The sequence below is a fragment of the Colobus angolensis genome, unplaced genomic scaffold (assembly GCF_000951035.1).
Source record: "Colobus angolensis palliatus isolate OR3802 unplaced genomic scaffold, Cang.pa_1.0 Scaffold228, whole genome shotgun sequence".
Classification (NCBI taxonomy): Eukaryota; Metazoa; Chordata; class Mammalia; order Primates; family Cercopithecidae; genus Colobus; species Colobus angolensis.
Window position 1 is genome coordinate 4946291 of NW_012115466.1, and position 22824 is coordinate 4969114.

At 37.9% G+C, this 22824-nt stretch overlaps 1 pseudogene across 1 annotated transcript; it reads right to left on the reverse strand.

Moving 5' to 3' along the window:
* Window positions 1-21842: 21842 nt before the first annotated feature.
* LOC105513295 lies at window positions 21843-22559 on the reverse strand (annotated as a pseudogene). The gene has a single exon (XR_001001987.1). The product of XR_001001987.1 is annotated as a peptidyl-prolyl cis-trans isomerase A pseudogene (transcript).
* Window positions 22560-22824: the final 265 nt, after the last annotated feature.

Sequence of the window (22824 nt, forward strand, 5' to 3'; positions counted from 1 at the left end):
TGACACGTGAACTAGAGATATGTTTTTTTCTCACCATTTAAGAGCTTGCTTCATATTTCTCAATCTCACGTAGGCTTTAATCTGTACAATTCAAGTAAAAGAAAGGAACTTTAACATACAGACTGTAGTGGCCCTTGAGTATCACTCATTTATTAATTAATACCAGTAAGTAAGAAACCAAGGTTCTACCATTTCCGCTCTGATTTTTAAAAAACAGTCCAATAAGACATGTTCCTTTGGCTTGGAGGAAATTCAGTACCACATTGTCTTGATATCGTTTTAGAATCCAGTCTATCTTGTCATTTTTTTTCTTTTTTTTAAAGTTTAAATTTTAGGCTATATGTTGACAAATCCAGCACATTTCTGTAATGCTCCCAAGAAAGTGAGGTTTCGTTCTACTGAAACACGCATCCGATTCTTGGTAACAGGTGTACCATGCCCAACTTGCACAAGTTTGTCTCATTTGACAACCTGAGCCCTTTGAAATTTGTCTGGAATTTCCTGAGAAAGTTGAGAAGTAAGTATCTATTTCAACAGTTGTGAAAGTAGCTAAATGGGTCCTGTTAATTTTCATGAGATTACATAATTAACCTAACTTGATATAGGATATCAAGTGAAGAATAAAAAAGGATGATTCTATAAAGTTCTCCATTATAATTTACATAACATAATATTTTATATACTCTCCTGTATCCCAAGGCTGTAGGCACCACTTCCTAACTGTATTTGCTGAGGTTAATATCAGAATCCTAAAGGTAATAACTAAGCATTTTTCACTTCCAATATTTGGTATTTATAGTAGGAGATTAATTTTAAATGGTTCTATTGTGGGTTCTTTTTCATTATTTTCATGGCTACACTTTATCAACGGGCCATTATTATCTCATTCCTATGAGTTAGTTTTACAAAAAGCCTAAGCATTTTAACAAAATGAATTGTCACACAAACAGCATTTATCACAATCTGTACATACAGTCAAATGAGCCAAACCTCCTTGCTCATTTTTTTTCCCCAATAACCCAATCAAACCGTCTTAAGGAAATAAACTCATCCCCTACCATTTGATCTCAAAAGCAATTACATAGCAACAAGTTTTGATTTTTACTTTATTTTTCTTTTGTTGGTATGTAGTTAAAAGGGCTGGGACTCCGGAATCAGATTGCCTGAGTTTGAATCCTGGATTGACACTTAATTTGTAATTGCCTGGTCCGTGTCACTTAATCTTCTTAAACTTCGAATTTCACCTCTGCAAGACGGAGATAATAATGGTCCCTACCTTGTAGAATTCTTGTAAGGATTATCCAAAATAATGCATGTAAAGCACTTGGCACACAAATTATGTAATTCGTCAATGTTTCTATTTTTAGTATCTTCATGGTATGTTTTCTCTTCTGATTCAAACACCAACACACATGCGTGTGTGTGTATGGATATTTGAGATTATAATAATGACATATTGACTGATAATGACATTTGCTGGCAATATATGGTATCTATAACCAGGAAGTCATTAGTGATTTTAGAGTGATTCCTAGGTCCTTCCTGCCTTTTGTTTTTCTTTTTTTTTTAGACAGAGTTTCGCTTTTGTTCCCCAGGCTGGAGTGCAATGGCACGATCTCGGCTCACGGCAACCTCTGCCTCCTGGGTTCAGGCGATTCTCCTGCCTCAGCCTCCCAATTAGCTGGAATTACAGACATGTACCACCATGCCCGGCTAATTTTGTATTTTCAGTAGAGACGGAGTTTCTCCATGTTGGTTGAGCTGGTCTCGAACTCCCAACCTCAGGTGATCCTCCTGCCTCCACCTCTCAAAGTGCTGGGATTAGAGGTGTGAGCCACAGTGCCCGGCCTTGCCTTTTGTTTTTCTTATGGTATATTTGTCTTCTATTAATTAACTTTAATATTAGACTAAACATATCAAATGTGAATGACATAAAAAAGAAGACATTAAACACGTGAATAAGTGATGAAGGCATCAGTAAAATATAGAAGACTTGATCCAACTTACATTGAAAATCATGTGGCCTTCTAGGTTGTGACATTAATGGTGCTTGTGTGTACTGCCTTTCACCATGTCAAGAATTGTTTGAAATGAATACTGGAGCCCTGGAAAGTCAAACACAAATAAAAACCCTATGAAACTTGCCTACACATGTCTGCTCCTTTGTAAATTTGGAAGGAGACTTCAATATAGCAAATAGGCAGCGTGTTAGCATTTTCTGAAAATGTTTGCTCAAAAAGAATCTTAGTATGAAAATACATCTATTGAGTGAGAATAGGGGAAAACCACTAGAGAAGTAGAGAAATCAACTTTATAAGCATGTATCTATTACCTAATCATTGTGACATTAAAATTTGTTTTTCCCAGGAATGAAAATGAAAATATTGAAAAAGAAAGCTAGGCTTGAGTGTAAATAGCATATTGTACCTCGGACACCTCAATAGAGTGGTTTGTAGACTCAGCACGCTTTCAGTCCAGAGATTATTAAGTGGAAAGATGTTTTTCTTTAGTAATTACTTATATAAGGAAAATTAAATAGATGTTCTCTTAAAGAAAAAGCAGGAATATTACTCATTCTTTGGAAAATCCCAAAGACCCACAGCAGGTGATTAGCATGTCGTTTTTCTTTCTCAAGGCATTTAGGAAGAAAAAATATTAATAAAATGTGATGCTTAGATGAAATTATTTTGCAAGTTTCCTTATAAATTATATGTATTTTACTTAAAATTGGTTCAATATAAATAATATACTGAGAAAGAGTTTATAGGGCAATGACGGCTCATATTTCTGTTCTAAAAGTAAAAACAGAGCCAAATAGTCTTTGAGTTGTAGCATTGCCAAGTGGACCCGCTGCACAGCTTCCTGGTAATGTTTTATTATAACCTGGACAAAATATATAGATATTATTAATACTAACAAGATGGAACCTGACTTTTAGGGTCACTAACATAATATCCAATTAACAAGAATCCACATGGTCTCCAACTCTAGTCTATTCACACACCAACCCTCTACCACATATGGTCTATGCAGCTTGGCTAAATCCATCCTGTTTTTATCTAGCCCTAAACAAGACAAACCCCGTTTCTGAAACCCTTTGATAAACCTGTACTTTCTATCATGTGAAATACAAACTTCTTATCCTAAGAACCAAAGCACAACAGGCTTTCAATCCCACACATCTCTATTTTGGACTATCCAAATCACCGTCTCTACCTATTGGAAAACTACCAAAAATGTTATCTTAAAGTTCCCCTGAGCCAGAAATTATTTTCATTTTCCTTTCTTCTGTCACTAATTTGCACCTCCCATAATGCAATAGCACAGCCTATCTTGTGTCATCATTATTTCTGGATCGTTTGTTTCCCTTGTTTACAAGGTATCAAATAATCTCTCACTCAGCAACTTGTACATATCCATTCCTTCTTCCCAGACCTCTCTTCCTCCTGATAGGTATAGGCTCCCTCCCTCATTCGTATAGGTCTCTGCTCAAGTGTTACTTCAAAGAAATATTGCCAGGCATGGTGGCATACTCCTGTAGTCAGCTACTTAGGAAACTGAGGTGGGAGGATGATTTGAGCCTATGAGTTCAGGGCTAGCCTTGAGAACATAGCGAGACCTCATCTCTAAATAAATAATTTTTAAAAATCTCCCCTGACTCTGTTATCTAAAACAGCATTCTCCTCCCCATTCACTCTCTGCCTTCTTAAATTCTTGAATTTGCTTGAACATACTTATTATAATCTGATTATATTTATTTGTTTGCTTGCCAGCTTTTTTCATCCACCAGAAGATAAGTGCCATGAGATCAGGGACTTAATTTAATTTGTTTTGTTTCCTGCCGTATGCCATATACCTAACAGTATGCCTGACTCACTTTGGTGCTCTAAAAGTAGTTCAATTAATGTGTTAAGCCAAATTGATTCAATAATAAATTTCCAGGGCATAATTACAGACTATCTCTAACTGTAGCCAAAAATTGAGCATAAAAGCATAGGAATTTTCTCAGATGTCCTTGAAAAACAAATTTTTTAAATGCATGTCTTACATAAAATACATTAAAGCTATACTTATGGGACACAGACCCCAATTTTTTGAGATAATTTTTAGAATGAGCATATATTAGCCTCAAATGTTTTCATAAAGCAATTGTGCCATATTTTCAAAGATACTTTCCTCATTTAAGAGCCAATGGTACTTTATTATATGACAGTTTGCACATTTGCTCATTTCCCAGAGTTTTAGTTCTTTCAACTGTGTATCTAGGGGTGTGTGTGTGTGTGTGTGTGTGTGTGTGTGTTTTAGGTTCTAAAGTACGTTTTTGGTAATTATTTAAGAACTTGAAATGTATAGAAGCAGTTATTAAGCCTAAAATCACATTTACAATGCACTATGTATATAGCTCTTAAGAAAGTTAAGATTATGTTTTGTGTGTATGTATGCTAGTAAAGTTTATTTACACTACATTCTCTCATGTCAATCACATTTAAGTCCTGGAAGCTTGTATTTCTGTGTTTACATACAGAGTTAAGTACATTCCTGAGAAAATGTAATTCAGTAAATGAGTTTTCACTCATCAATCCTTTGAGTGCCTAACTGTACCTTTTACTGCATTATTGAAGAATCAAAAGAACTATGAGACATGGTCTCTTCCCACTTGAAGTGTACATTATCTCTGAGGTAGCATCCTACCTAGATCTTATGATAGCCTCATTCTTAATACAAAAGGACTTCCTAGGGAAGGATATTCTAAGCAGAAGACTAACATATTTAAAGACATGAGCTCACTAGAGAACAAAATGTGTTCTTAAAGGCAAGCAGCCCAATTTAGCTACAGCATGGAGAGGTATGTAGGTGAGGGGAAATAAATGAGCTTGTATGGAACCAGGGTCAGATAGTGAGGGGACTTGTGTGTCAGACAATTAAGTTTGGACCTGACCGTTCAAACACAGTCAGTGGGGGAGTTTTAAGCAAGGAAATTGTGTGATCATATTTGCTTTCTAGAAAAGTCTGTCTGTAGCAGCATGGGGAGTGGAATAACGAAGGAGAGGCAAAACCAAAGGCGGGGAAGCTAGTTATGAAATTATTGCAATAGTACACAAAAGAGATGAAAGAGTGTCTGAACTATGTAGCAACAACAACAAAAAGAAATCGAATAGTGCATTACTACTTTTCTTAAAATGTTCAATGATCTTCCATTTCATTGTAAAAAATACAGACATCTTTCAACATCACCCATCCTCTTTATAATGAAAGTGATAGAACCTCAACTCAGGTAAAAAGCAAACTCCCAAACTCAGTTACCCAACTGAGAAGCTGAGGGTGCATTTAGCTCTCACCCTGATTGTATTCAGACCCTTAACTGAAGTCCTTAAGTTTTTCTCCTTTCCTTTCCTTTATTCCTTGGCTTGCTTTTATTTTCAGGAAGCCTCTCTTCACCTTTGGGGCAGGATGCCTGTCAGCAGTTCCAGACATACTCTTCAGGGTGGCATCCCCAGGGAAAATTACCTTGTTAACCACAGAAAAGAAATCCTATGGAGGACTTAAAATGATTTTGCTTGGGTCACACGTTCCTTTCTGTGACTGAAGATGGGGTTAATTTTATTGACCAAGTGCAGGACACATGATGTACACTTGTATGAGGTAAGGGAGCCCAACAAGATTTATACATACAGTAAAGGCCGATGTAGGAAAAGCCTAGGGTGCTTACCAAAAGAAGAAACGTGAAACAATTTGCTGGTCAAACTTTAACTTCAGCCATAATCATAGTTCACCACATGCTACTCCCAGGTTTTCTCCTTTTAGCCTCTTTCCAGTTCCTTCAGTCTTGCAAAAGTGGATTCTTGAGTCTGCAAAACTACAAATAGTGGCTTCCCACCTCTGAATCTCTGTTCAATTTGTTTATGTTACTTTAATTCCTTCTCTATCCCTGCCTGTTAAGATAGAAATTCTGGAAATTAATGCCTTGTATATATTCTGTGCTTCATTGAAGAGACTTGTCCAAGCAATTGATTAGATATTCAGAAGACATAAAAACACACAAAGCAGAGACAATATCCTCAAAGAGCTTTTAATTAGAAGGTTAAACAAAACACATATACAAATAACCAAAGTAGGACACAAACAACACAAGTGAATTAAAGAGGTCAATGGAAACTTAGTGAAGGAAAGGAGCAAGGACTGACTAAAATTCAGTGCATATTTGTTTTGAAGGAATAAAATGAACAAATGAAGGAAGTGATGTAAATGAGTAAACTGATAAAACATAGAAATTTAAATCATCCAGAAAGATAAAAAGATTAGGCTTTTCACCATAAAAGGTAAAGTCATCAAGAAAAAAATGATTTTCTTGTGCTTTTATTTTATTTTTATTATTATACTTTAAGTTTTGGGATACATGTGCAGAACATGCAGGTTTGTTTCATAGGTATACACATGCCAAGGTGGTTTGCTGCACCCATCAACCCGTCATCTACATTAGATATTTCTCCTAATGCTATTCCTCCCCTAGCACCCCCACCCCCTGAGAGGCCCCAGTGTGTGACATTCCCCTCCCTGTGTCCATGTGTTCTCATTGTTCAACTCCCACTTATGAGTGAGAACATGTGGTGTTTGGTTTTCTGTTCCTGTGTTACTTTGCTGAGATTGATGGTTTCTGGCTTCATCCATGTCCCTGAAAAGGATATGACTCATCCTTTTTATGGCTGCATAGTATTCCACTGTGTATATGTGCCACATTTTCTTTATCCAGTCTATCATTGATGGGCATTTGAGTTGGTTCCAAGTCTTTGCTACTGTGAACAGTGCTACAATAAACATACATGTGTATGTGTCTTTATAGTAGAATGCTTTATAATCCTTTGGGTATATACCCAGTAATGGGATTGCTGGGTCAAATGGTATTTCTGGTTCTAGATCCTTGAGGAATCACCACACTGTCTTCCACAATAGTTGAACTAATTTACACTCCCACCAGTGTAAAAGTGTTCCTATTTCTCCACATCCTCTTTAGCATCTGTTGTTTCCTGACTTTTTAATGATTGCCATTCTAACTGGCATGAGATGACATCTCATTGCGGTTTTGATTTGCATTTCTCTAATGACCAGTGATGATGAGCTTTTTATCATATGTTTTTTGGCTGCATAAATGACTTCTTTTGAGAAGTATCTGTTCATATCCTTTGCCCACTTTTTGATGTTTTTTTTCTCTTGTAAAGTTGTATAAGTTCTTTGTAGATTCTGGATATTAGCCCTTTATCAGATGGATAGATTGCAAAATTTTTCTCCCATTCTGTAGGTTGCCTGTTCACTCTGATGATAGTTTCTTTTGCTGTGCAAAAGCTCTTTAGTTCAATAAAATCCCATTTGTCAATTTTGGCTTTTGTTGCCATTGCTTTTGGTATTTTAGTCATGAAGTCTTTGCTCGTGCCTATGTCCTGAATGGTATTGCCTAGGTTTTCTTCTAGGGTTTTTATGGTTTTAGGTCTTACATTTAAGTCTTTAATCCATCTTGAGTTAGTTTTTGTATAAAGCTAAGGAAGGGATCCAGTTTCAGTTTTCTGCATATGGCTAGCCAGTTTTCCCAACACCATTTATTAATAGGGAATCCTTTCCCCATTGCTTATTTTTGTCAGGTTTATCAAAGATCAGATGGTTATAGATGTGTGGTGTTATTTCTGAGGCCTCTGTTCTGTTCCATTGGTCTACATATCTGTTTTGGTACCAGTGCCATGCTGTTTTTGTTGCTGTAGTCTTGTAGTATAGTTTGAAGTCAGGTAGCGTGATGCCTCCAGCTTTGTTCTTTTTACTTCCGATTGTCTTGACTATATGGGCTCTTTTATGGTTCCATATGACATTTATAGTAATTTTCTTCTAATTCTGTGAAGAAAGTCAATGGTAGTTGGATGGGGATAGCATTGAATCTATAAATTACTTTGGGCACTATGGCCATTTTCACAATATTGATTCTTCCTACCCATGAGCATGGAATATTTTCCCATTTGTTTGTGTCTTCTTTTATTTCGTTGAGCAGTGGTTTGTAGTTCTCTTTGAAGAGGTCCTTCACATCCCTTGTAAGTTGGATTCTTAGGTATTTTATTCTCTTTGAAGCAATTGTGAATGGGAGGTCACTCATGATTTGGCTCTCTGTTTGTCTGTTATTGGTGTATAGGAATGCTTGTGATTTTTGCACACTGATTTTGTATCCTGAGACTTTGCTGAAGTTGCTTATCAGCTTAAGGAGATTTTGGGCTGAGATGATGGGGTTTTCTAAATGTACAATCATGTCATCTGCAAACAGAAACAATCTGAATTTCTTTCTTCCTACTAGAATACCCTTTATGTCTTTCTCTTACCTGATTGTCCTGGCCAGAACTTCCAATACTATGTTGCATAGGAGTGGTGAGAGAGGGCATCCTTGTGTTGTGCCAGTTTTCAAAGGGAAAGCTTCCAGCTTTTGCCCATTCAGTATGATACTGGCTGTGGGTTTGTCATAAATAGCTCTTATTATTTTGAGATACATTCCATCAATAGCTAGTTTATTGAGAGTTTTTAGCATGAAGGGGTGTTGAATTTCATCAAAGGCCTTTTCTGCATCTATGGAGTTAATCATGTAGTTTTTGTCATTGATTCTGTTTATGTGATGGATTACGTTTAGTGATTTGCATATGTTGAACCAGCCTTGCATCCCAGGGATGAAGCTGACTTGATTGTGGTGGATAAGCTTTTTGATGTGCTGCTGGATTCAGTTTGCCAATATTTTATTGAGAATTTTTGCATTGATATTCATCAGGGATATTGGCCTGATTTGTTATTGTTATTGTGTCTCTGCTAGGTTTTTGAATCCGGATAATGCTGGCTTCATAAAATGAGTTATGGAGTAGTCCCTCTTTTACTGTTGTTTGGAATAGCTTCAGAAAGAATGGTATCAGCTCCTCTTTGCATCGTCTTTGCACCTCTGGTAGAATCTGGCTATGATTCTGTCTGGGCCTATGCTTTTTTGGTTGGTAGGCTGTTATTTACTGCCCCAATTTCAGAGCTTGTTACTGTTCTATTCAGGGACTCTATTTTTTCCTGGTTTAGTCCTGGGAGGGTGTATATGTCCAGGAATTTATCCATTTCTTCTAGATTTTCTAGTTTATTTGCATAGAGGTACTTATAGTATTTCCTGATGGTAGTTTGTATTGTTGGGGGATCAGCGGTGTTATCCCCTTTGTCATTTTTTATTGTGTCCATTTGATTCTTCTCTTTTTTCCTCTTTATTAACCTGGCTAGCAGTCTGTCTATTTTGTTAATCTTTCCAAAAAACCAGCTCCTGGATTCACTGATTTTTTTGAAGGGTTTGCATGTCTCTATCTCCTTCAGTTCTGCTCTGATCTTAGTTATTTCTTATCTTCTGCTAGCTTTTGAATTTGTTTGCTCTTTCTTTTCTAGTTCGTTTAATTGTGGCAATTTTAGATCTTTCCTGCTTTCTCCTGTGAGCATTTAGTGCTATAAATTTCCCTCTAAATACTGCTTTAGCTGTGTCCCAGAGATTCTGGTACGTTGTGTCTTTGTTCTCATTGGTTTCAAAAAGCTTATTTATTTCTGCCTTAATTTCATTATTTATCCAGTAGTCATTCAGGAGCAGGTTGTTCAGTTTCCATGTAGTTGTGAGGTTTTGAGTGAGTTTTTTAATCCTGAGTTCTAATTTGATTGCACTGTGGTCTCAGAGATTGTTTGTTATGATTTCTGTTCTTTTGCATTTGCTGAGGAGTGTTTTGCTTCCAATTGTTGGCCAATTTTAGAATAAGAGCATTGTGGTGCTGAGAAGAATGTATATTCTGTTGATTTGGGGTGGAGAGTTCTGTAGATATCTATTAGGTCTGCTTGGTCCAGAGCTGAGTGCAAGTCCTGAATATCCTTGTTAATTTTCCATCTCGTTGAGCTGTCTAATATTGACAGTGGGGTGTTAATTTCTCCCACTATTATTGTGTGGGAGTCTAAGTCTCTTTGTAGGTCTCTAAGGATTTGCTTTATGAATCTGAGTGCTGCTGTACTGGGTGCACATATACTTATGATAGTTAGCTCTTCTTCTTGCATTGATTTTTTTACCATTATGTAATGCCTTTCTTTATCTTTTTTGATCTTTGTTGGTTTAAAGTCTGTTTTATCAGAGACTGGGATCGAAATTGCTGCTCCTTTTTTGCTTTCCATTAGCTTGGTGCATTTCAATCCCTTTATTTTGAGCCTATGTATGTCTTTGCACGTGAGATGGGTCTCCTGAATATAACACACGGATGGGTCTTGACTCTTTATCCAACTCGTCAGTCTGTGTCTTTTAATTGGAGCATTTAACCCATTTACATTTACGGTTAAAATTGTTATGTGTGAATTTGATCCTGTCATTATGATGCTAGCTGGTTATTTTGCCCGTTGGTTGACGCAGTTTCTTCATAGTGTTGATGCTCTTTACAATTTGATATGTTTTTGCAGTGGCTGGTACCAGTTTTTCCTTTCCATATTTACTGCTTCCTTCAGGAGCTCTTGTAAGGCAGGCCTGGTGGTGACAAAATCTCTCAGCATTTATTTGTCTATAAAGGATTTTATTTCTCCTTTGCTTATGATGCTTAGTTTGGCTGGATATGAAATTCTTGGTTAAAAATTCTTTTCTCTAAGAATGTTGAATATTGACCCCCACTCTCTTCTGGCTTGTAGTGTTTTTATAGAGTGATCCACTGTTAGTCTGATGGGCTTCCATTTTTGGGTAACCCAACCTTTCTCTTTGACTGCCCTTAACATGTTTTCCTTCATTTCAACCTTGGTGAATCTGACAATTATGTGTCTTGGGGTTGCTCTTCTTGAGGAGTATATTTATGGTGCTCTCTGTATTACCTAAATTTGAATGTTGACCTGACTTGTTAGGTTGGGGAAGTTCTCCTGGATAACATCCTGAACAGTGTTTTCCAATTTGTTTCCATTCTCCCCGTCACTTTCAGGTACACCAATCAAATGTAGGTTTAGTCTTTTCACATAGCCCCATATTCCTCGGAGGCTTTATTTCTCTTCATTCTTTTTTCTCTAGTCTTGCCTTCACACTTTATTTCATTAAGCTGATCTTCAATCTCTGATATCCTTTCTTCTGCTTGATTGATTCAGCTATTGATACTTGTGTATGCTTCATGAAGTTCTCATGGTGTGTTTTTCAGCTCCATCAGGTCATTTATATTCTTCTCTAAACTGGTTATTCTAGTTAACAATTTGTCTAACCTTCTTTCAACGTCCTTAGCTTCCTTGTATTGGGTTAGGATATGCTTCTTTAGCTTGGAGAAGTTTGTTATTACCCACTTTCTGATGCCTACTTCTGTCAATTCATCAAACTCATTCTCCTTCCAGTTTTGTTCTCTTGCTGGCAAGGAGTTGTGATCCTTTGGAGGAGGAGAGGTGTTGTGGTGTTTGGAATTTTCAGCCTTCTTGCACTGGTTTTTCCTCATCTTCCTGATTTATCTACCTTTGGTCTTTGATGTTGGTGATCTTCAGATGGGGTTTTTGTGTGGACGTCCTTTTTGTTGATGTTGATGCTATTCCTTTCTGATTGTTAGTTTTCCTTCTAATAGTCAGACCCCTCTGCTGCAGGTTTGCTGGAGTTTGCTGGAGATCCAATCCAGACCCTCTTTGCCTGGGTTTCACCAGTGGAGACTGCAGAACAGCAAAGATTTTTGCCTCCTCCTTCCTCTAGAAGCTTTGTCCCAGACGGGCATCCACCTGATGCCTGCCAGAGCTCTCCTGTATGAGGTGTCATACTGCTGACCCCTGCTGGGAGGTGTCTCCCTGCCAGGAGGCACGGGGGTCAGGGACCCTTTTGAGGAGGCATCTGTCCCATAGCAGCGCTCAAGTGCTGTGCTGGGAGATCCACTGCTCTCTTCAGAGCCGGCAGGCAGGAACATTTAAGTCTACTGAAGCTGTGCCCACAGTCGCCCCTTCCCCCAGGTGCTCTGTCTCAGGGAAATGGTATTTTTATCTATAAGCCCCTGACTGTGGTTGCTGCCTTTCTTTCAGAGATGCCCTGCCCAGAGAGGAGGAATCTAGAGAGGCAGTCTGGCTACAGATGCTTTGTGGAGTTGTGGTGGGCTCCACCCAGTTTGAACTTCCAGTGGGCTTTGTTTACACTGTGAGGTGAAAATCACCTACTCAAGCCTCAGTAATGGTGTACTCCCCTCCTTGCATCGAGCTCAAGAGTCCCACATCAATTTCAGACTGCTGTGCTGGCAGCAAGAATTTCAATCCAGTGGATCTTAGCTTGCTGGGCTCCATAGGAGTGGGAGCCACTGAGCTAGACCACTTGGCTCCCTGACTTCAGCCCCCTTTCTAGGGGATTGAATGGTTCTGTCTCACTGGCATTCCAGGCGCCACTGAGGTATGAAAAAAACTCCTGCACCTAACTCAGTGTCTGCCCAAACGGCCACCCAGTGTTGTGCTTGAAACCTAGGGCCCTGGTGGTGTAGGCAACCGAGGGAATCTCCTGGTCTGCAGGTTGCGAAGACTGTGGGAAAAGTGTAGTATCTGGGCTGGAATGCACTGTTACTCATGGCACAGTCCCTTAGGGCTTCCCTTGGCTAGGGGAGGGAATTTCCTGACCCCTTGCACTTCCGGGTTGAGATGACACACCACCCTGCTTTGGCTCACCCTCCATGGACTGCATCCACTGTCTAACCATTCCCAATGAGATGAGCTGTGTACCTCAGTTGAAAATGCAGTAATCACCCACCTTCTGCATTGATCGTACTAGGAGCTGCAGACTGAAGTTGTTCCTATTTGGCCATCTTGCCAGCTACCAAAAAAAAAAAAAAAAAAAAAAAAAGATTTATTTTTACTTTGGAGGAGAACTGAGCATGTTTAACGAAGTACTATGTATTAAGTTCATTAAGAAAAAATGTGGATAAACGTAAGGTTTCTGTCCAGAAAAGGAAAGAAAAATGAGATCCAGAAAATAAATGGAGTTCAAAGCTAACTCTAAAAACATATATTTAAATGATTTTTTAAAAGAGCAAGAAAATGTTTTAGGAAAATACCTCTTAAAATGATGATTGGCTTAAACTTAAAATGGCAAGAATTTGGTTCAGAGTAGATTTCCCTGCTTGTAATGAGTAAATTTTTTTTGTTTTCATATGCTCAATTATAATTTATAGACTACATTAAAGTAACAAAATACTTTTTTATGCAATATCAAGGGCCGATTTCTTAATAATCTAGTTCAGTTCAAAGTATAAAAGTGTTCTTCCCGTCATTTATATATAAATAGAGTTGTTAAGTGTCCCTCACAGTATTAAGAAATCAATATAAATATTTAATGCAAAGGAAACAAGAGATGATTTAAGGATCTTAGGATTCAAGTTGGAGATAATTGCCCTCTCACATTTCTTTCTCATTTTCTCTCTTTCAGAGAAATAAATGTACTATATTTAATACTTAAAATAATAATTATAATTTTTAAATTCACAAATCAGGTTGCAAGCCTGAAGTAGCAGGTTCACATTTATTCTAGTACTCTCACAATGGAAAATATATTAGAAGTACTCAATATGTGTGATGCTATTATGAAAAGGAGACTTTTAGACTTTACCTCAAACCCATATTATTATATCTAAAATTTTGGTTTATGTAATAGCTGCTTTGAGCTAACTAAATCATTTTGATCGCTAGAAGGTGATAGATATTTGCCTATTTGCCCCTACACATATAGAGAGGTAATGTGCAGCCTTGAAGGATCTCCTAATAGAAATTTTCCCTTTTGTAAAGATTGCCTGTGGATGGAGGAGCCAGGTGAAATGTGGCTCTAAAGTGGGTAGGCATGATGAAAATGTGCACATAAGAGCCATTTTTATTTTTCTGAGTCACACCTCATTCCTGAAGAATTCAACTAGATCTCCTTCCTCTTTCAATTTATTAAGAATTTCAGATATGGCCCTCTCTATTTATTTATTTATTTATTTATATTTATTTTTAGTTGAAGTTTCACTTTTGTTGCCCAGGCTAGAGTGTAGTGGTGCAATCTCGGTTCACTGCAACCTCCGCCTCCCGGGTTCAAGCGATTCTTCTGCCTCAGCCTCCCAAGTAGCTGGGATTACAGGCATGCACCACCATGCCCCGCTAATTTTTGTAATTTTAGTAGAGATGGGGTTTCACCATGTTGATCTGGCTGGATGATCTTGAACTCCTGACCCTGGGTGATCCACCTGCCTCAGCCTCCCAAAGTGCTGGGATTACAGGCATGAACCACGTCACCTGGCCCTCTATTTTTATATCTTACCAACCAAATGCAATGTACAGAGGGTTGAAGAATGTAGGAATAATGCACCCCCATAAATTATGTTAAATGTTTACTTCTCAGCTTCATCTTCCAATGAACTCCTTTGAGCACCCAGCCTGGATGCTAGATTTAGTGATGTGCATACACGTTAACCCTACTTGCTTTCCTTCACTCTGGTTTCTTCTTTTTGAGCATTCCTTTTCCAAATACTTTTTTCCTTTTATCTTTTTAACCCCAATACTTGCAAGCCAAAAAATGTAGATTTCAGTTCAAATGTCTCCTCTGCCATGAAACCTCCTTCCTTTACCTTCAAGATGGAAGTAGTACCTTTTCTTTTGAATTTCTCTGGCACTTCATCTGTAATACCTTTGTTGCAAGATCACCATTTGATTCCCAGTAATTTTTATTTATGCATTTTCATCTGCCCTATTTGAGAAGTGGTTCACAGATTTATTTGTTTATTTTAATTCGTTAGGGTGCCTGGCACATGGTTTATCTTGCACATGTAAATACTTCATAAATATTTTTAATCAATGAATAAATGAATAAAAAATGTAAGAAAGGAAATTTATTAAAAGGTCATTGCACACATATGTGCAGCCAACTGACCTTTGACAAAATTGCCAAAAATATACGGTTGGAGAAGGACAGTTTTTAAGAAATAGTGCTGGGGTAATGGGATTGCCATATGCAGAAGAATAAAATTGGACCTATACCTTTCACCATATATGAAAGTTAACTCAAGATGGATTAAAGACTTAAATGTAAGATTCAAAACTATAAAACTACTAGAAGAAAACCTATAGAACTCTTATGGATATTGAGCTAGGCAAAAAATTAATAAGTAAGACTTGAAAAGCACAAGCAACAAAGACAGAAATAGACAAATGGGACTCAGTTACACTGAAACCCTTCTGCACAGCAAGAGAAATAATCAACACAGTAAACAGATGACCTTTATAATGGGAGAAAATGTTTGCAAACTACGTATCTGACAGGAGGCTAATATCCACAATTTACAAGGAAATCAAACAACTCAACAACAACAATAATAACAAAATAACCCCATTAGATGTGAAGCCAGAGGCAGGGGAAAAATAACCTCATTAAAAAGGGGGCAAAAGACATGAATAGGCATTTTTCAAACCCGACATACAAATAGTCAAAAAGCATACAAAAAAAATGCTCAAACATTATTAATCATCAGAGAAATGCAAATTAAAAACGCAATGATGTATCATCTTAAACCAGTCAGAATAGAATGTGTGTATATATACATAATGGAATGTGTCTGTGTGTGTGTATGTATACAGATAAACATATAATATATACACAGAAAATGGAATGTATACACACTATAGAACACTATTCAGCCATAAAAATAATAAAATCACATCTTTTGCAGCAATATAGATAAAACTGGAGGCCATTACCCTAGGTGAAATAACTCAGAAACCAAAAGTCAGATATCACGTGTTCTCAGTGAGAAGTAAATAATGGGAGGTAAATTATTAGTAGGAGCTAAATAATGTGTACACATGGATACAGAGTGTGGAATGGTAGACACTGGAGACTTGAAGGTTGGGAGGATGAGTGGGGGTGAGAGACAAGAAATTACTTAATAGGTAAAATGTACGTTATTCAGGTAATGGTTACACTAAAAGCCTAGACTTTACCACTACTTAATATATCTGTGTAACAAAACTGCACTTGTACCCCTTAAATTTATATAATTTTTTAAAAAAGACGTTATTACAGTCCTTCAATGGTGCTCACATTTTTCACATTAGGATGGTGGTGGTGTAGGTAGAATGGCAGCAGTGGAAACTGATGTAAGTGGAAAATTATGAAAGTTATTCGGGGGATAGAACTGATAGGACATGGAGAGGAAAGTGAGAGAGACAAAACATTGGAGATCATTTCCAGATTCACTGCCTGAGGAATTGAATAGCTTATTGTACCATTTACTAAAATAACCAATTCTGAAGAAATAGCAGTTTGGGAAATAAAAAATAATTTGCTTTATTGGGATATGTTGAATTTTAGGTACTTGTGGGAAATCCAAGTGGAAAACAGCAGCTAGCTATTGATGATAGATCTGGAGTGAAGGGAAGTACTGTGGACATTGTGGATATTGTGGACATTTGGGAACTGTCGGCACATGCATGATTGATAAGAGAGATAGTTAATCAGAGTGTATAAACAAGGAAGAAAAAAGGGCCTCTGACACAGCTGGGTGGAATAACAGCATTTTAAGGTGTACATACCGAAGTAATCTTAAAAAGGAGAAAAAAGGAAGTGAAAAGCAGCAAATGCTGGTGAGGGGATAAGAATGAGAATTGTAAAGTGTCCAGTGGGGACATTGGTGGCCTCAGTGAAACAGTTGCTGTGGAAAATTCAGGGCAAAAGGCAAACTAAAGTGTGTTAGCAGTCAGTTAGAGGAGAGGAAATGAAAACAGTCATCATGAACATTCATTCCAGAAGTTTGACTGTAAAGGGAAGGATAGAGATCAATTTGTAGCTGCAAAGAGAAATTGGGTCAGGTATTTTTCTTTTTGATTTTTGTTTTTACTATTGGAGAGATTAACTTTGAATTGTTGATCGAAAGAACCAAGTAGAAAGGGTCAGACTGATAACAGAGAGAAGGGAAGGTTGATAAGGTTCTTGAGAATGTAGAAGGGCCTGAAAACTAGAGTTAAGAGGATGGCAATAAATGCAGACACAAGTAAACTTGCAGAATTTGCAGGGAAGTTGAAGGAACTTCTACCTGATGGTATCTATTTGTTCAATGGCATAAAATTCAAAGTCATCTTTAAATTGTGTATGTGAGTATGTGTGTTTATCTGTGTTTGTGTGTAGTGTAGAGAAGTGTTGAAAGTTTGGAATTAACGATCAATATTTAAAGCAGCAAACGTGTGTGTGTGTATATATATATGCTTATATGTGTGTCTATATATATATTATATGTAAGAGTTATTAAAACTAAAAGCTAATTGTAATGTCATATTATGTCATATTTAAAAGACATAATATGGGGCCAGGTGTGGTGGCTCACGCCTGTAATCCCAACACTTTGGGAGGCCAAGATGGGTGGATCACCTGAGGTCAGGAGTTCGAGACCAGACTTCAACATGGTGAAACCCCATCTCTACTAAAAATACAAAAATTAGCTGGGCATGGTGGCAGGTGCCTGTGATCCCAGCTACTTGGGAGGCTGAAGCAAGAGGATTGCTTGAACCCCGGAGGCGGAGGTTGCAGTGAGCCAAGATCAGGTCACTGAACTCCAGCCTAGGCAACAAGAGCGAAACTTTGTCTCACAAAAAAAAAAAAAAAAAGACATAATATGATAAAGAGAATCTTTGTGTGTGTGTAAGTGTACTTGACCATTATTTTATGGATTTAGGTTTACAAGGCTAGTGGTAAAGAGCCTGGTGCACAATTTTTGCAGCAAGGCGGCTGGTATAAGGAAAATAAACATACAGTGTAAAAAGTACAAGGCTATGACCGCGTAGGTCTAATTCCTATGCTTTGCCCTCGGAATAAGTAACTGAATACAAAGACAGGCATATATTCCATTTAATTTTGCATACATATGCAAACACTGATAATAATAATAGTAACAACAATAGACAACAGCTATAAAGAGCTTTCCACGGGTCAGACACCAGCCTAAACTCCTTACGTGATCTTGACAATAATCCTATTAAATAGGTACTCTTTACTATCTCCACTGAACAGCTGAGGAAACAGACACTGAGTATAAAAAAATTGACATTATTTGGGAATTCATGAACTACCACATAGCTAGTAATTTCTGGAGCTAGGGTATATAGCAATATATAACAGATATACTCATTACTTTTTTAATAAATTTCTATGCATTACTGTTAACCATACACTATGTACAATTATCCAAGTTTATTACTAAATAAAGCAATAACATTTATTTGTTCTAGATTCCCAATGAAAATGGCAGAGTAAGTTCAATGATCAAGTGCTCTTCTCACACCAAGCTTTTATCAATAACTTTTAAAAAATGATATGAAACAGTATAGTTGTGATGGTAAACTTTATAAGTCAATTTGACTGGGCCACAGGGCACCCCAGATATTTGGCTAAACATCACACTGGGTGTGCCTGTGAGAGTGTTTCTCGGTGAGATCAACATTTGAATCTGTAGAGTAAGTAAAGAACATTGCTCCCCTCAATGTGGGTAGGTCTCATCCAATTCATTAAATACCTAAATGGAACAAAAAGGTGGGAGAAGAGAGCATTCTGTTTCTCTGCCCACTGTCTTTGAGCTGGGACTTTAGTCTTCTCCTGCATTTGAACTTGGACGTGGGGCTTACACCATTAGTTATCCTGGTTCTCAGGCCTTCAGATTGGAATTGGAACTTTACAATTGGTTCTTTTGTGTAGACTTGCCAATTATAGATCTTGGACTTTCAGTCTCCACAACTGCATGACACAATCCCTTACAATAAATATTTTATTAATGCTATTCAATACGCTTTGTTTCTGTTTATCTGAAGAACTGCCATATAGTCATTATGTTCAAAGACAAACATTTTCATTGGCCCAAAATAGAAGAGAAACACACAGTAGTAAGAGAGGTTAAAGCTACAGGCCTTGCTGGCTTCTAGGTCTTAAAGAATGTAAATAGCCACGAGGAAGTCAACTGCTGCAAATAAAAGAGATGAAAAGCATCCAACACACAGCAAAGACCAGAATCAGGCTCCACTGTGACATCAGGGACCAGGACGGATGAAAACTGACTTCTGCCTAGGTCTGCTCTGTGGGCAAGGTAAGAGACCACTGTACAACCTGGAAATGGATCAGGCCACCCACTGGCATGGAGGTGAGATATGCAATGTTGGCACATGTGTGGCAGAGAGATCATGGGTACAGAGAGAGAGAGAGATAAATTAACTACTCAGAAAAGGCTAGAAAGTAAGCATAAGTGATAAACTATTATTGAGAAAAATCAAATAATAAATAATATAATCCTAGAGATAAATTCACTCCCAGTGAATTGAAAATAATGGAACAATCTAAAAATTACTTTAACCTAAGTATATTTAATGTTGTCAAAAAGATAGAGGAATAAATGGCACACTTAAAAAATAAAAATTGAGAAACCAAAAAGAACCAAATATAAAATAAGAAGAGAAACAATACAGAAAAAAAGTAATCCTGGAAGCAAGCTATAATTACTAAAAAAATCACTAAAAAGTTAAAAAATGCAGACTGGATAAAGACAAATATAGCATGGAGGACCTCGTTCAAAACATAGCAGGGAAAGGACAAAGTGGTAAATATTAAATATTAAGAGAAGTTATGGATTCTGGTGCTTCTGCCTAGAGTGCAGAAATATGTAAAGAGTGTTACTCCTACTCTGAGAACAAGAAAAAGCCAGAAAAACAGCAAAATCATAACTTCTCTTGAGCCCATCAGAGAGCTAAGTAGCCTAAAATCCAAGTCAAGACATGACATAAGCATGCTTCGCCTGTGTTAGAGCCTGTAAGGAAAAGATGGATGTCAGGTACACATGAACAAGTAAGAGGAATCCAGCTGAAATATGAACGAATTTCTAAAGACTTAGCGTAAGCTTGGGTAAGAAAATAGAATCCCTGAGAGCAACAGAGGTAAGTGGAATCCACACCCACTATTTCTTCTCTACAGGCTTCCTTCCAATGCATACTAATAACAAAGATGGCAGGCATGGAGACTACAGAAAGCTTCTCTCAGTGGTGCAGGCCTAGAGGAAGGAAAACCTCCTTTCCACAGAAAAACCAGGAAGCCCCAGCTAGACCCTAGCCTTTATAAAAGAGAAGTCTTCAGCCCCTGGAGGAGCATGTAGCAAACTATTGCTCCCAGAGCACAGTGGAAGAAGACCTATTACAGCTGAGAAATGGATATAAAAAGGAGCCCTCTACCCTACATTGCAGATGATGCCAGATACATCTGACAAAAATGTTGGATTTTTCTTCTCTGATGTCAGATTTTAGATCTTTTGCTTTTTTAAAATAAAGATATAATAATGCATAAAATTGAATGACTTTTTCAATGGTTTAACTTAAATTTAGCTATCAAATAAAAGGTTAAAGAGATTTAGCCAACTCGTAGTGTTCTTACTCTTCAGAAAACCACCCTTTTCACTGTTGCTGTATTATTATTTTGGCTTTTACTGCTGTTAATTTAAAAAATTATTATTAATTTAATATCAGTGACACAATGCCCATATACCTTCTTATTAGCCTGCATACTTATCTACATTTACATGTTATACTATGACTATAAAAAGGCAATATTCTCCATCACGTACAAAACTTCTGTTAGGGCGAGAAAAGTGTATTCCTAAGCTATCAAAGTCTTGATCATTCCCTGAAGAGAATGCTGTACTACTGCTGACATGACAACAGGCCCACTTTTCTCCAAACTCTCCCTAAGTTTGACTTTGAGCATAACTCCAGGCACAAGTGAACACTTCCCCAGTGGCTCTTCCCAGTTGAGAAGAGGTTGGGAATGTTTGCAGGCCTCTCCCACTGAAACTGTTATTTTAGCCTCATTATTAAAACAGGTTGTACTATCTAAGTTGCTAGATTGTTTAGAGGTTAAATGAAATAATGAGGTAAGAATTCAGATTCAAACCAATACCCATTCGGAACTGTAATTAAGGACTATTTTTATCCCAGCAAGTTAAATGCCCTCAATAGCTTGTTCTGAGTGTTAAGCAACTGGGATTACACCCTGGAGGTTAACCTCAAGAGCCAAATATTTTCCTGCTATTGCCTAGGGAGAATTCACCACTAAAAAATTACCTCAAAGAACCAACCAAAACAGCAGAAGAATTCTGGAACGTACTCTCTAAATGCTGTCTAATAGTCTCACCTGTATTTCTAAGATGGTAGCCTCAAAAAATATCAGTTTAACTGTGGCCCATACCCATTTCATTCTTGGTCACTGAACAAATGGAAGATGGCTCTAGTGAGCTACTTGCTCAGTCCTAGTATTCACACACAACCATGTGATTTCTTCATTTGCCTTTTTTAAATTTTCTTTTCAAATTGATGTTCCTTTCAATCCAACCTTAATTTCTCTAGAATCCTAGTTTGTGGTAAATATATTTATTTACATATGTTTTACTTCATGTTTTTTCAAACTCCCTGCATCAACTAAAACCAAGTTGGAACATAGGTTCCCCTGAAGACAAGTCAAGTGGTGACTGTTCATATTCCTACACCCTGATTCTGTTACCTCAGAGTGCAGAAAGGACAAAATCTCTTAGCTCACCATTGCTGCCTCCCGATACATTACTTTTTCTCTTAAATGTAAAATACACTTGATGCGTAATACTTTGTAACACTCAACATTTGTCACCCATTGACATTCTGTTCACTTCCCCCGTTTGTTGAATAATTTGATAAAATGACTTGTGATTTTTCTTTTCATTACAATCCATGCTATCTGCATTAGTCCATTTTCACAGTTTTGTAAATAAATACTCAAGACTGGGTAATTTTTTTTTGTTGTTATTTACTTTTTGTTTCATAATCATAAACTTAACTCTGCAATCCAGCTAGGCATGGGAGAGAACAAGGAAAACATGGAACCCAAAGGGAACTGCAGCGAGAGCACAAAGATTCTAGGATACTGCGAGCAAATGGGGTGGAGGGGTGCTCTCCTGAGCTACAGAAGGAATGGTCGGGTGGTTAAGATAAAACACAAGTCAAATTTATTCGAGTTGTCCACAGTCAGCAATGGTGATCTTCTTGCTGGTCTTGCCATTCCTGGACCCAAAGCGCTCCATGGCCTCCACAATATCCATGCCTTCTTTCACTTTGCCAAAGACCACATGCTTGCCATCCAACCACTCAGTCTTGGCAGTGCAGATGAAAACCTGGGAACCATTTGTGTTGGGTCCAGCATTTGCCATGGACAAGATGCCAGGACCTGTATGCTTTAGGATGAAGTTCTCATCTTCAAATTTCTCCCCATAGATGGACTTGCCACCAGTGCCATTATGGCGTGTGAAGTCACCACCCTGACACATAAACCCTGGAATAATTCTGTGAAAGCAGGAACCCTTATAACCAAATCCTTTCTCTCCAGTGCTCAGAGCAAGAAAATTTTCTGCTGTCTTTGGAACCTTGTCTGCAAACAGCTCGAAGGAGACGCGGCCCAAGGGCTCGCCGTCGACGGCAATGTCGAAGAACACGGTAGGGTTGACCATGGCTAGTAGTACAAGAATTTCCTCGGCGGCAGCGTCTGCAAAGCCAAGACTGGGTAATTTTTAAAGGAAAGAGGTTTAATGGACTCACAGTTCCACATGGCTGAGGAGGCCTCAGGAAACTTAAAATCATGGCCACAGGTGAAGGGGATGCAAGGACCTTCTTCACATGGTAGCAGCAGGGAGAAGGGCAAAGCAGGAGAAATGCCAGACGCTTATAAAACCATTCTATTTCGTGAGAACTCACTCACTATCACAAGAACAGCATGGGGGGACCTGCCGCCCTGATCCAATCACCTCCTTCCCT